This window comes from Panthera onca, chromosome D1 (assembly GCF_046562875.1).
Source record: "Panthera onca isolate mPanOnc1 chromosome D1, mPanOnc1 haplotype 2, whole genome shotgun sequence".
Classification (NCBI taxonomy): domain Eukaryota; kingdom Metazoa; phylum Chordata; class Mammalia; order Carnivora; family Felidae; genus Panthera; species Panthera onca.
This window is the reverse complement of record NC_138348.1, coordinates 19,833,908-19,850,016: the sequence shown is the minus strand read 5'-3', so window position 1 is coordinate 19,850,016 and position 16,109 is coordinate 19,833,908. Positions and strand designations below refer to the sequence as shown.

The 16,109-nt window shown below is 37.1% G+C and overlaps 1 long non-coding RNA gene across 6 annotated transcripts in view; it reads right to left on the bottom strand.

Annotated features, from left to right (window-relative positions):
* The window catches only part of LOC132661653 (uncharacterized), a 731,817-nt gene extending 716,786 nt beyond the window's left edge, over positions 1-15,031 (bottom strand). For all 6 annotated transcript variants that reach the window (XR_009602330.1, XR_009602332.1, XR_009602335.1 and 3 more), the window contains exon 1: positions 14,962-15,031. This is a non-coding gene — a long non-coding RNA (uncharacterized LOC132661653). The remainder of the gene's footprint in view (positions 1-14,961) is intronic.
* Between the last annotated feature and the right edge of the window lie 1,078 nt (positions 15,032-16,109).

The window sequence follows — 16,109 nt, the reverse complement described above, 5'->3', positions numbered from 1 at the left end:
CCCAACTCTACAGGCAACATAATAGCAATAAATTCGTATCTTTCAGTACTCACCCTAAACATCAATGGACTAAATGCTCTAATCAAAAGCCACAGGGTAACAGAATGCATAAGAAAACAAGATCCATCTATACGCTGTTTATAAGAGACTCACTTTAGACCTAAAGACACCTTCAGATTGAAAGTAGGGGATGGAGAACCATCTATCATGATAATGGTCACCAAAAGAAACCCGAGTAGCCATACTTACATCAGACAATCTAGACTTTAAAAGAAAGACTGTAACAAGAGATGAAGAAGGGTATTATATCATAATTAAGGGGTCTATCCACCAAGAAGATATAACAGTGGTAAACATTGATGCTGCAAATGTGGAAGCAGCCAAATATATACATCAATTAATGACAAACATAAAGAAACTAATTGATAATAATACCATAATAGTAGGGGACTTCAACACCCCACTTATAACAATGGACAGATCATCTAAACAGAAAATCAACAAGGAAAGAATGGCTTTGAATGACACAATGACTGAATGAACTTAACAGATATATTCAGAACATTTCATCCTAAAGCAACAGAATACACATTCTTCCCCAGTGCACATGGAACATTCTCCAAAATAGATCATATACTAGGACACAAATGAGCCCTCAACAAGTACAAAAAGATCGAGATCATACCATGCATATTTTCAGACCACAACGCTATGAAATTTGAAATCAACCCCCCAAAAAATATGGAAATATAACACATACTTGGAGACTAAAGACCATCCTACTAAGGAATGAATGGGCCAACCAAGAAGTTAAAGAGGAAATTAAAAAGTTCATAGAAGCCCATGAAAATGATAACACCACAGCCCAAAACCTCTGGGACGCAGGAAAGGCGGCAATAAGACGAAAGTATATAGCAATCCAGGCCTTCCTAAAGAAGGAAGAAAGGTCTCATATACACAATCGAACCTTACACCTTAAAGAACTGGAAAAAGATCAGCAAATAAAACACAAAAACAGCAGAAGATAGGAAATAATAAAGATTAGAACAGAAATCAATGCTATAAAAACCAAAAACACAGAAGAGATCAATGAAACCAGAAGCTGGTTCTTTAAAAGAATAAACAAAACTGATAAACCACTAGCCAGTTTGATCAAAAAGAAAAAGGAAATACCCCAAATAAATAAAATCATGAATGAAAGAGATCACAACTAACACCACAGAAATGCAAACAATAATAATATAATATTATGAGCAATTATATGCTAACAAATTGGGCATTTGGAAGAAATGGATAAATTTCTTCCCTGTTGTAGAAACAACAGGAACAGAAACTTTGAACAGACTCATAACCAATAAAGAAATTAAATCAGTAATCAAAAGTCTCCCACCAAACAAGAGTCCAGGGCTGGAAGGGTTTCCAGGAGAATTCTACCAAACAATTAAAGAAGAGTTAACACTTACTCTTTTGAAGCTGTTCCAAAAATGTAGAAATGGAAGGAAAACTTCCAAACTCTTTCTATGAAGCCAGCATTACCTTGATTCCAAAACCAGACAAAGACCCCACTAAAAAAGAGAACTATAGACCAATTTCCCTGATGAGCATGGAAGCAAAAATCCTCAACAAGATACTAGCCAACCGGATCCAACAATACATTAAAAAAATTATGCACCACGACCAAGTGGGATTTATACCTGGGATGCATGGCTGGTTCAATATCTACAAAACAATCAGTGTGATACATCACATCAATAAAAGAAAAGACAAGAACTACATGATCCTCTCAATAGATTCAGAGAAAGCATTTGACAAAATACACACATTCTTTCTTGTTAAAAGGATATCCTTCAAGAAAGTAGGGATAGAAGGATCATACCTCGAGATCATAAAAGCCATATATGAACAACCCAACACTAATATCATCCTCAATGGGGAAAAACTGAGAGCTTTCCCCCTAAGATTAGGAACAAGACAGGGATGTCCACTCTCACCACTGTTATTCAACATATTGAATAATATTGGAAGTCTTAGCCTCAGCAATCAGACAACACAAAGAAATAAAAGGCATCCAAATTGGCCAGGAGGAGGTCAAACTTTCACTCTTCACAGATGACATGATACTCTATATGGAAAACCCAAAATATTCTACCAAAAAACTGCTAGAACCGATCCATGAATTCAGCAAAACGGCAGTATATAAAACCAATGCACAGAATTCAGCTGCATTCCTATACACCAACAATGAAGCAACAGAAAGAGAAATCAAGGAATCAATTCCATTTACAATTGCACCACAACCCATAAATTACCCAGGAATAAATCTAACCAAAGAGGTGAAAAATCTATACACTGAAAACTATAGAAAACTTATGAAAAAAATTGAAGAAGACACAAAAAAAAATGGAAAAAGATTCCATGCTCCTGGATAGGAAGAAAAAATATTGTTAAAATGTCAATACTACCCAAAGCAATCTACATATTCAATGCAATCCCTATCAAAATAACACCAGCATTCTTCACAGAGCTAGAACAAACAATCCTAAAATTAGTATGGAACCAGAAAAGACCCTGAATAGCCAAAGCGATCTTGAAAAAGAAAACCAAAGCTGGAGGCATCACAATTCCAGACTTCAAGCTGAATCACAAATGTAATCATCAAGATAGTGTGATACTGGCACAAAAACAGACACTCAGATCAATGGAACAGAATAGAGAATCCAGAAATGGGCCCAGAAACATATGGTCAACTAATCTTTGACAAAGCAGGAAAAGACTATCCACTGGAATAAAGACAGTCTCTTCAGCAAATGGTGCTGGGAAAACTGGACAGCAACATACAGAAGAATGAACCTGGACCACTTTCTTACACTATACACAAAAATAAACTCAAAATGGATAAAAGACCTAAATGTAAGACAGGAAGCCATCAAAATCTTGGAGGAGAAAGCAGGCAAAAATTCTTTGATCTTGGCTGCAGCAACTTTTCTCAGCATATCTCCAGAAGCAAGGGAACCCAAAGCAAAACTAAACTATTGGGTTCTCATCAAAATAAAAAGCTTCTGCACAGCGAAGGAAACAATCAGCAAAACTAAAAGGCAATCAACAGAATGGGAGAAGACATTTGCAAATGACATATCAGATAAAGGGTTAGTATCCAAAATCTATAAAGAACTTATCAAACTCAACTCCCAAAAAATAAATAATCTAGTGAAGAAATGGGCAAAAGACATGCATTGACATTTCTCCAAAGAAGACATCCAGACGGCCAACAGAAACATTAAAAAATGCTCCACATCACTCATCATCAGGGAAATACAAATAACAAATCAAAACCACAATGAGATACCACCTCACACATTGTAGAATGGCTAACATTAACAACTCAGGCAACAACAGATGTTGGCAAGGATGCGGAGAAAGAGGACCTCTTTGGCACTGCTGGTGGGAATGCAAACTGGTGCAGCCACTCTGGAAAACAGTATGGAGGTTCCTCAAAAAAGTAAAATTGAACTACCCTATGATCCAGCAATTGCACTACTAGGTATTTATCCGAGGGATACAGGTATGCTGTTTCAAAAGGACACATGCACCCCCAATGTTTGTAGCAGCACTATCAACAGTAGCCAAAGTATGGAAAGAGCCCAAATGTCCATCGATGGATGAGAAGATAAAGATGTGGTATACATATACAATGGAGTATTACTCAGCAATCAAAAAGAATGAAATCTTACCATTTGCAACTACGTGGATGGAACTAGAGGGTATAATGCTAAGTGAAATTAGTCAAAGAAAGACAAATATATGACTTCACTCATATGAGCTTTAAGATACAAAACAGATGAACATTAGGGAAGAGAAGCAAAAATAATATAAAAACACAGAGGGGGACAAAATCTAAGAGACTCTTAAATACAGAGAACAAACAGAGGGTTGCTGGAGGGTTGTGGGTAAATGGCTACATGGGTAAGGGGCTTAAGGAATCTCCTGAAATCATTGTTGCACCATGTGCTAACTAACTTGAATGTAAATTATAAAAAATAAATTATAGAAAGCAAACAAACAAACAGGACCTCACATGATACCTTCTCCTAATCTCTTTTAGGCCCATGCCATAAAAACTTGATCATAGGAAAAGAAATTTTTAAACAGAAGGTTAGATCTTGTGGTAAGATTATTCTGCACATGTCTCAAAATATTTGGAGGCAGGATATGTGAAGTAGGAAATTCTACTGCTAGAGTATACATACGTCCAGGTATGAGGGTAAGTTTTGAATTAGGCAAGAAAATATGGAGAATATAAGGACCAGATTAAGAAACACCAAGGTGGAGTGAAACAAAGTTGACTAAATTTATACCTTTCTCCACGTTATAATGAGTGAGGAACTGGAAGAAAAGAAAGGGAAGAACAAGAAAGACATACAGAGCAATAAGGCCTTGGAAATGTTTACTAAGAAGCATGACTGGAAAACATGCTTTTCAGTATATTATGGAGGAAGACAGATCTATTTGTGCACATCACTTCCTGTACCCAGGATTATACTAGCTGAAGAAACTACTAGGCAAGCAGATGATGTACAGATACAGGAAAGTCTGAAGGGACAATGAAAAGGCAATTGAGCATATGACAAGAAACCTAGACTCTAATTCTCACATAACTTGCTGAGCGACCTTTGTGAAGCTACAGTTTTCAACACCTACTAAATTAGATAGTTGAAACAGATCATCTTTGGGATCTATAACAAATGAATGCACATTAAAACTTTAAAGAAAGGTTAGTAACCCAAAAGTGTATAGTAGCTATTAAGTTAATATAAATAAAGAATGTTAGCCAATAGAGAGTTATAGAGACAATGTCAGACTAGAGGCAGCTACTACTGAATGCCCCCCAATTCTGGCAGATGGGAATATGCATCCTATATTGTGAAGCTGTCTGATATTTTTGAAAGGAATGTAAATGCAGATAACCTGAATATACCTACATACACTAGATATACCAAATTTGTAGTTAAAAACCTTCCCCGCCCACACACAAAAGAAAACAGGCACATATACCTTCAGTGGAGGGAATTCTACCATACATTTAAAGAAAAAACAACATCAATTACACACAAACTTTTCTAGACTATTGGAGAGAATGGAACACTTCTAGCAGTAACCTTATAATTAAACCTGACCAAAATATTTTAAGAAAACTAAAGATCAATATCCCTCTTTAACAGAGATGTGAAAATTCTAAACAAAATTTTAACAAATTGAATATAGCAACATATAAAAATGAATATATATTATAACCAACAGAAAATTATCCCAAAAATACAAGCTTGATTTAACATTTTGAATTCAATCATTGTAATTTACAATCAAAACAATAAAACCAGGTGATGCTCTCAATACATACAGAAAAATCATTTGACAAAATCTAATATCCATTCTTGGAAAAATCTCAGTACACTCAAAATTGAACTTCCTCAATCTGCTAAAGGGTATCTATTAAAATCTACAATTAATCTCATACTTAACGTGAAAGATGGACATATTCCTACTAATATTAGGAAAAAGAATGCAGTTCTCACCATTTATGTTCACTAGAGGTACTAGCTACTCCATTAACACAGAAAAATAAATAAAAGATAACCATTTTGTAAAACAAGAAGTAAAACTGTCTATACTACCAAACAGCATGACCATCTACATAGAAAATCCACTGGAATGTATTTAAAAAAAAAAACTATTTAGAATTAGTAGTTACGTTCAGCAAGGTTACAGGATATAGGGCCAATATACATAAATATAAAGTATGTCTTTATAATAGACATGATGATCAGAAATTGTAATTGAGGGGTGCCTGGGTGGCTCAGTCCATCAAGAGTCCAACTTTGGCTCAGATCATGATCTCATGGTTCATGGGTTTGAGCCTGGCATCGGGGTCTGTGCTGACAGCTCAGAGCCTGAAGCTTGCTTCAGATTGTGTCTCCCTCTCTCTCTGCCTCTTCCCTGCTCACACTCTATGTCTCTCAAAAATGAATAAACATTAAAAATTTTAAAGAAAAAAATAAATTGAAACTGAAAAAGCAACAATATTCATAACAAAATAAAAAAGTGAAATATTAGTAATAAATCTGAAAAGTATATGTAAGACCTACAGCAAAACAGTGCTCAAATATTTTTTTTTAATTTTTTTAATGTTTATTTATTTTTGAGAGAGACAGACAGGCAGAGTATGAGCAGGAGAGGGGCAGAGAGAGAGGGAGACACAGAATCGGAATTAGGCTCCAGGCTCTGAGCTGTCAGCACAGAGCCTGACGCAGGGCTCGAACTCATGAGCCTTTGAGTTGTGACATCATGACCTGAGCTGAAGCTGGCCGCTTAACTGACTGAGCCACCCAGGCATCCCAACAGTGCTCAAATTTTAAAAGATCTAAATAAATGGAAAAAATATAACATGTTCATGCACTAGAAACTCTGTATTTTTAAGATATTGGTTCTCTCCAAATTGATCTTATAGGTGTAATACAATCCCAATCAAGTTCCTGGTATTTCTGGTAGGATTTGACAAGCTGATTCTAAAAGTCACACAGAAATGCTAAGGACTAAGAATAATCAAAACAATTTTGTAAAAGAAACCAAGTTACAGGATTTGTGCTACCTGATATTAAAACTTATTATAAAGTCATGCTTACCCAGACAATAGGGTACTGGTATGCAGATATAGACAAAAATATCTTTGGAACAAGACAGTTTTGGAGTAAAACCACACGTACAGAGACAATAGATTTTTTTTTAATGACTAGATTATTCAGTGAGAGATGAATGATAGATTATTAATGATAGATTATTCAGTGAGAGAAGGACAGTCTTTCAACAAATAGTGCTAGAATAACCACACATCAAAATACAAAAAAGTGAACTTCAATACATATCTCACACCATAAAGTTCAACTCAAAATCGATTTTTTTTAAAGCTAAAAAGCTTCTAGAATAAAGTATGGGAGAAATTCTTTAAGTTAGGCAAAGACTTATTAGATAAAACATATAAGAACAATCTATTAAATTCTTGTTAAATTGGATTTCATCAAAATGAAAAACTTCTTCTCTTTGAAAGATGTTATTAAGAAAATGAAAAGATAAGACACAAACTAGGATAAAGTATTTGCAAATAATTTTCCTGATGGACTTGTGTTCAGAATATATAAATAACACTCAAAACCCAATCATGAGAAAACAACCCAATTTTTTAAATGGGCAAAAGAAGATAACATAGAATACAAATAAGAACATGATATCACACACTCAAAATCATTAGACATTAGGAGAATGCAAATTAAAACTTAGATGAAATAAAACTGCACAACTCTTATGATGATTCAATTGTGGAAATGTAGAGAAATGGTCTAAAACTGACTCTAGAAGAAATTAAACACTGCATTTAATGATTATGTTACAGACATAAAATCAGTACCTACATAAATTGACACCCACATACACAGAAATACTTGGCCTATATGCATTTCAAGGTTAATGCTGTCAAAATTCAAGGAACAGATAACTCTGATCTATAAAAACTTTTCCAGAGAGTAGGAGAAAAAAGGAAATGCCACCCATTTTATAAGCTTGGTATATAAAATATGGATATCAAACTCTGATGTCATAATGAATTAAACAACACAGGTGAGGGGAATAAAAACTCACTTATAATATAACCCTAAACACTCTTAGCAAACCAAATCAGCAATGCATTTTTAAAAATCATGTCCAAGCTGAATTTAACCAAGGAATTGAAGAATGCTAAGCAACAGCAAATCTAACATAATTCAGGACATTGCAAACATAAAGGATGAATAGCCATGTAATAGTCTTAATAGATGCAGCAAGGGCATTTGCCAAAAAAATCAACACTCGTTCGTGTTTAAACCATAAAAAACATTCAAAACAAATTTTAAAACTCTTCTCAAGTTAGGAATAGAAGGTAATGTCCTCTCTCTAATAAAGGACACAGAAAATGTCATAATGGTAAGATTTAAAAGAAAAAATTTTTTTAACATCAGGAAGAAACAAGGATGCCCACTATCACTGCTTCTATTAATCACTGTATTTGAGGTCCTTGCCAGTACAGTATCAAAAGAAATGTGTCTCATTTCAGTTACTGACACTTTTCTGCTCAGCTTTATAAAAAAAACTCTTTTTAAACTGTCTATATTCTCTTTTTCCAATTTTTCTTCTCAAATTTTTTTCTATGTGGAAATAAACAAGAAACATCCAAATAAGAACAAGCACAGCCTATTGATTCAGAACTTGCTATACCAAAGGATTCAGCCACTATCACATGTCTTCAGTAGAAATTCAAATGGCAGGCAGAAGATTGGGAAAGCTTTATGGAAAAAAGGGAAGGCTTCAGGTGTGCCATGTATGGAGGCTGTTGGCATGAGGAAGCCATAGGCAGGCTAACTAGAAGCAGGATGTCCCATATGACCAGCTAGAGGTGCATATTTGGCTTTCTCTAATTGGCCCTGAGTTTGAAACAAGGATAAAAGTTAGGGAAGCTTTCAGTTATTAATAAAGTCCTGGCCACTTGTGGCTGACTATTACAAGGGTTATTTTTTAGTTTCCTGAACTGTTTGCTATCTGAACAAATCGCTATCTGACTTGCTACAATTCTGACTTACAGACAGTAGGTTGACTTCCTGGGTTGGTTAGTATAGACAATGGGTTGGTTTCCTGAACTGTTTGCTGCCTACTATGGGTCAGAATTGTATTTTTATATATAGTCTGTCCATTATCCATTTATATGTTCAGTCTCTCACCTAGAACTCATTCCAAAATCACATCTTTATTGCCATCAATCTCCTGAAACGGCTCTTGTCAAGGTGACCAATGATTAATTTTGCTAAAGCCAAAGGTCAGTTTTTACCCTCATTTCATCTAATCTATCAAAAACATTTGAAAATGAATCTCTCCCTATTCCTGGAAACATTTTCTTTACATGGCTTCCAGGATGTCACACTTTGAATTTCCTGCCTTACTATTTTGTTCATGTCTGTATCCCCAGTTCCTTGAACGATTTAGGCTTATAGAAGGTGATCAATACATATGTGTTTGATTTGTTTTAATTTGTTGACAATCTTAAAGAGTCCTCCAGCTAGTCCCCAACTCACTGTTTAGAAATGAGTAATATAAATCCTAAAGAGGTGCAATCTCTTGCCTTAATTCACACAATAGGTTAATAAAAGAAATAATTATAAGCCAGATTACTATGTTCAGTTCAATGCTCTTTCCAAATATAAAGGGCCACCTCTGATGCTTTGATTTCAACTTAATCTCATCCTAGGGTCTGAGGAGATATATCTTATTAAAGTAGTACCTTATAAAAACTATATGAATAACAAGGCAAATAATATTTTGTTTTAAGAAAAAAATACGTTATCGACAGCAAAGATAACATCTGGGTTTCTGAGTCTAAGCATTTTATTTATTAGTATTTCCTATTTGGGAAAATGTACGTCTTAGTTCATCACATTCATTTAAATTCATCTCTTTAAATAAAGGAACTCTTTGAAAGAAGAGATGTCTTACTTATGCATGTATTCTTAGCACAGAAACCTGTACCTGGCATATAGCAGGAGCTCAATAAATGTCTGATGAATAACTGAATGATGAATTAATAGATGAATGATCTCTCTTAGACTGAAAGCTATTGTGAAGATTAAGTTCCCTAATGAGAATTTAAAGTTTAACTGTGGTAACCAACTGTTTCTGAATTTAGGAAGTCAGAATTTGTTAACTGGATATATTCTCTTATTCTGTATCCTTAGGCAACTCTTCACAAATCCCTGTTCTGCTCCTGGTCTTTGCTTTTACATTTAAAATGTGGTCTGAATGTGCTTCTCAGGCATCATAATTCTATTCAAGCAGTATTTTTCAAGTCCTTGCAAATCCTTTAGTGAAAGAGGACACATTCACCAAGAATTATTATTTTATAATGGCATAGATGAGAAGAGGTCTTCAAATCAGTTTGCAAAAACAGTCATTTCAGCGGCTTCCTATCTCTGCCCCAGTTTTCTAAATCAGCCAATAATAATTATTCCCTATAAATCAGACCTCCCTGAAGTTTTCTTCCTTTTTACAGTTGCAGCAAGCTGGCTGCTTTTCCCTCATTACATTTTATGTCTTTGTTTTGTTTGCACAGTCTCCTTTCTTCCCTACCATTGTAATTCTCACTGTGTCAGAAGATGCTAAATTTATGAGTGGAAAAATGTTGGTTTCTAGCAGCTCTTAATAAAAAATGTATCCTAATTACAAAAAAAAAATAAAAATAAAAACACTCCACTCTTTGCAAGGACTGATCTACTTGCAAATTTTGACAAACAACCTGTGAAGTGGCAAATTACCCTGAAGGGAACTCTATTTCCCGTTTCCTGACCATTCAGAGATGTACATGCACCAACACTCAATAAGAAGACTCTCCTAAACATGGGAGAGAAGTTATTCTATACATATGGTTAACATCCAATAGGGAAAAAAAAAGAAGTAGTATGATAGAAAAGCAAGGCCAAGTCCAGCTTCTCAAATACTAATGATCTCTCTAGACCTAAGCCCTAAGATGCGGCCCTGTAACCTCACAAAGACAGACTCAGGGATCAAAGAAAGAAAACAAGTGATTGATTGCCCTAATGCATTATTTAAGCAGAGTAAATGGTTATATAAACAGTTTTCTAAGAGCTTAAATATCAATTAAACATTGTAAAACCTGATTTCTGGTCGATTAATCCTCCCTCTTTTGCACAATTGCTCTATATTAGACATATTATATTATTGTGTTTATCACTCTGGAGATACATATATCTGCTGAGAGCACTTCAAAAGGTCCAAATACTCATCATTTGTGATCACAAAGACTGGCATAAAAATAGTATGTTACTACAGATGCATATTTGTTGAGTATATGACTTTAAAGGGATCTTGCCTATGGTCATTCTTTAAATACAACCAAGGTAAAAACAAAACTGCTTTTACATACTATTTCACAATTCAATCCAGTAACTAGAATCACACCAATATGTTGCCTATGTGTCCTTCCCCATTTAAGCTTCTTCTGATGGCTCTAACCAACTGGCAAATCAGAACATGCTAAGATATGTAATAGGTTATTGTTTAAACTGATTAAAAAGGAAATTATATTTTGGGTTCCAAAGCCTCCAACATCTAATTATGGTATTGGGATGCTTATTTAACAAAACTAAACAGACTATTTTAAACTGTTTTTATGGAGCTTCCACAAAATCTGAGATTAAAGTGACAGTATATTAATATCAAACAATTGTTTGAGGTGACAGAAAGAAAATGATAGACTCACCAGCAACAATCCCATTAATAAATGAACAAAGATATGAAACTGATCAGCAGTAGCTGAATTATTGAGTCCCAGGCCCATCTGCTCCAGTTTTATGAGTCAAAAATCAAAATTGCATGAACTGGTGAGTACTCAATCTTCACAAACATCAGAGTCAAATTAAGGAAATTACCCAGCACACCAAATGCAGCTCAGCACATCATCAAACCATTAAAACAGCAACCTTATACCAAAAAAGAACCACAAACACCAGGATCTTTGTACAAATGGAATAATAATAGCCAGATGGAACACAAATTCTGATGGTAGGCAGCATGATCCTTGGCACAGTGAATATATGTCATGTGGAAAACCAATAGGGGGTCATCACAGAATAATCAAAATGAGTCTCAGGAAATTCATCCTGAACAAAGAGAAGAAGAAAGGCCTTGGATTGTAAGAAGTCAAAATGACCAGATGATATGGGTATAATAGAAACAGCAGGAATACTGAAGTGAGAGAGCCAGACATGAACAATAAATTTGCCATCTATTAGTTGTGGCATTAAATTGTTAGCTCTTTTGTTTCTTCTAGAAAATGAGGGTCACAGCATCCACATCACAGAGTTGCCAGGATTAAAAATCATATCTTAATCTCGGACAAGTCAAAATGTATTCTCTTGGAGACCCAACCTGTATCACGTTGTTGGTTGTTTGAGAAAACAAGGTGAGGACTCATGAACAGCGTCTGTCACACCACGGGTGTTTATCATTAGTACTATCATCACTACAAAACCATTAAATTCCTGTCTTCTAAGTTATGCAATGTTCTGTATTTCAAAGTGGCTGCCTGAGGGGCGCCTGGGTGGCTCGGTCGGTTAAGTGTCCGACTTCGGTTCAGGTCATGATCTCGCAGTCCGTGAATTCGAGCCTGGCGTCGGGCTCTGTGCTGACAGCTCAGAGCCTGGAGCCTGTTTCAGATTCTGTGTCTCCCTCTCTCTCTGCCCCTCCCCTGTTCATGCTCTCTCTCTGTCTCAAAAATAAATAAACGTTAAAAAAAATTTAAAAAAAACAACAAAGTGGCTGCCTGAGACAGAGACAATGCTATGTGTTCAAATCACTGTTCTTCCTGAACATACAGGGGCAAGTTTCTGAACCTCATACACGTGTAGGCTGACATCATGGGACTGGATTCTGGTCAATTAGATCCCTTGAAATCACTTTTGGAAATGGTTTTATATCTCTCAGCTGCTGAAAGCAGGATTTCATCCTGCTATGTTAAATTCTCCTCCCTCCTTTGGTAATATTTTTTGTAGATTCTGTAACTTTCTGATTATTTTTAATTATTAAAACATAGTCCAATCCAGATTAAAATGTCAGCATTCAAAACTTTCCCCAACCGCTTTCCCAGCACAAACTACTGTGGCTCTGGCTTCCCAGAGTGGGGAAAGATCATGGGAATGGCTGCACCTCCCACCCACCCCTGCCCCACCTAGGTTGTCTAGGTAAAGACACATGTTGGAGTCAAGGAGGAAGGGTGGAGATGTGGGGTCTTCTTCAATTACTGTCCACCTGTAATTTCTGAGTATGAGTCCCTTGCCCCATTCTGGTTCTTTTGGATTTTGTCTGATGTTTTTAACCTCCTTTAATGTGTTGGTCTTCACATCAGTGCACAATTTTCTTCACTATAGTATTCATCTTCTCTCTGGCTCTCTCTCGTGTTCAATGGAGCAACTATTGTTCTCATAAACCTTGCCAGTTGGACAACTCTCCTCTCTTCTTTAGATTAGATATCTCCTGGCGGGGTCCAGCAGCCACCTTGGCAGTCCTCAGCTGCTGTTTCTTCTCCAACATGTGAACTCCCCATAGGAACTGTTAGATCTAAATCCTCTGAGGGCAAAAATGAATGGAATGTGGTACAGATAGCCCCAAATTCTTCTCAAATAGACTTCACCATAGTCATTTCAAGCCTGTGGGTCTTTGCTACACCAATGGTCTTCCACTTCCAGATCCCCACAGCAAAATCAGGTATCAGTCAGTATGTTTATTAACACCCATGCCCACGTTCCCAAAATTTCACCCTATGTGTTTTGGAGTCAGCACCAGAGTGGGCCAGCTGAACTTCTACCTCAGCAAGTATTTCACCAAGGAATCAGATGCCTTTCTTTTTAAGCACTCCTGATTCTTATGGGTGATTCTCTTGGAGCTGCTTCACTTGGCTCCCCTGAACTTCCAGAGGGTAGAGAAAAAAGCTTCCCTCTAAAAAATACGACTATCACCATGAGGTTAACCACTTGATGGTTCTAGCCCTCACTCCAGTCCCCTTCTCATTTAGATGCATGAGACAGTGTGGGAAAAATGACCGTCTCTTCCAATTCTCAAAAACCCTACAGGGAACTATAGGCAGTGATAGGCAGTTGCTGATGGCTGTCCATGGAAAAGGGGGCACTTGAAGCCTTTTGATTCCAGCTTTGGCCTTAGTCTGATTCTGGTACAAAAGCAAAAAAACTGATTCAAGATCCCATTAGGTTGGGGCCTCACTACTAAGTCATATGCAGCATTCTTAAAGCCAGATTGCCAAGAAAAGAGCATTTTATCTCAAGTATTTTACCATAGATATATGTTTCCCTAATTTTGAATAGGTTTATCTCATCATGTCTGTCTCTTTGAACTAGACAATGAGTGATTTAAAGGCAGGGATCATATTGTACCCATTATTATGTCCTGGGAAACTAGCAAATGCTCAACATTCAGTAGCTACTGAATAAGCCCTGAATGAATGAGTGAGTGAATGAATGAATGATTAAATAAATGAGCTCTCTGATTTCTTTACCTTTGCCATGGCCCAGGTCATCTATGAAAGTTAAACTCAAGGCAAAGACTAAAGTGCTGATACTGGACAGGGAGGTACAAGACCAGGTGGTGGAGGTCAGGAAATAAGAAAAAGTAAAGCAAGGAAAGACGTGGTACAGTAAGAGGCAGTGTGCTACTTGCTAACCACTGCTTCACAGTGAGCCACGAAGAGATCCTGCACATCTCTTGGCAGGCACGTTTCTTCAGCAGGCAGGTCTTCTCCAGAAGGATGGCAAAGAGAAAGTACACCTTGAAACAGTCACATAAAAGAGGGAAAGAATGGCAAATTATCTTCCCCACTACCATTCCCATGGTGAAAGTCTACTTCATAGGAGCTGGCTCTCCCATGTTTCAGGATTCTGTCATCTGATCCTTTGATGGTAGTGCAGGAAGTGTATAGTTCTATGCCCCATGGTTATCTGTCCAGAGGTGAAGGGGTGACTTGGTATAGATACATCTTAGAGGCTTAGGGCTTCTGGTCAGACTCCCGTTTGCACAGGGTGCTTGGCCAGGATGCTAGGAGAGATGGGAGCTGCAGCTCACCCTGGGAGGCAGTCGACAGCTTCAGGACAAAGGATATAAGTCAAAAGTGTAAAAGGTTTATATTTATACATTCACTTACCACCTTTTCTCCTTTGAATCCACTAAGAAGAAAACAAAATATTTTTTGACTTAGAGAGATATTCAGAGACTATACTTCTCAGCAATTTGAAGGTACATGACACTGAATTTTACTTAGTGTTATAGCATTTCATGTTACCTCTAACATGAGGATATATTTACCTTCTTCTGGCAGGAAATTAAGCTCTGCTAGTTGCCCACTCTGATTCTTGGGAGTTCTATTCATTATGTGCTCAGCAATGGGAATGGAACTGGTTTTGATGTATTAATGTTGTAATGAACCTCTGCCTATTCCTGGACAAGCCAGGGCACACTCTGTCATTCTTTGATTACTGCCGAGATCCCCCATCTGCCAAGTCCTTTGAGGAGATCTTCTTGTCCACGTTCTATATATCATTTGAGGGGAGGGTGGTGCCAGGGGCCTTCTGCACCATAGTTCAGAGGGGAGGCAACAGAACACATAAACCAAACCTGGTATGGACAAAATAAAGAGGGTAATACTGAAAACATGTAGAGCCTGGATGATTTTCTCATTCATCTTTGGCTGATGGAAGAAGGTCTGCTGCTAAGTGAAGGATGGGCCCACGGTAATGAAGCTGTCTGCAGCACTGAGAGCTGCTTGGCCATGGCACATAGTTCAAAATTACTGCAACTGCCTGGGTGTCAGGACCCATCAATTGTCCCCGACTCACCTGCTGGGCTCAGAGCCATGGACCATGGGGCTAAAACATCATCATTCTCCCAGATGAGACCCACACTTAACTGTTTATCCCCAGTATCCCTTCCCCCTCCCACCAAACATTTCCATTGATCAAGTCCTGTTATTTCTCTGGGTACAGAGTCATGGAACATAGAGTGGCATCATCATTCTTCCTCACAGTTCACATCCACCAAGGAGTTATTTCCTTCTCTTTCACATGACTTACTATCCGACAGCCTAGATATTTGACTTCTATGTGGCCTGCATACAAAGTGAGGAGTATAGAAAGTCCAGGAAGCTTTGTTCTGAGCTAAGCAGTTCTTGCCATCATTTCTGCCATTTGGTCAAAAAGTCCTTCCTGTACATCCACATCCATAGAGTTCTCTCCAACTAAGCCATAGACCATACATTGAAAGAACACCTTGTCTTTGAATTGGAGGCCACCTTAGAGCTCATCCAAATCCACCACCTGGACTTATCAGGGATCTGGTGTGATGATAATCATACTGTCCTCAGTTTAAATTCTTCCAGTGAAGTGAGGTAGAGACAATCCCAAAACTGTGACTTTGTTGATAAAAACTGCCAATCACTGTAAATTTTCTCAAAATAG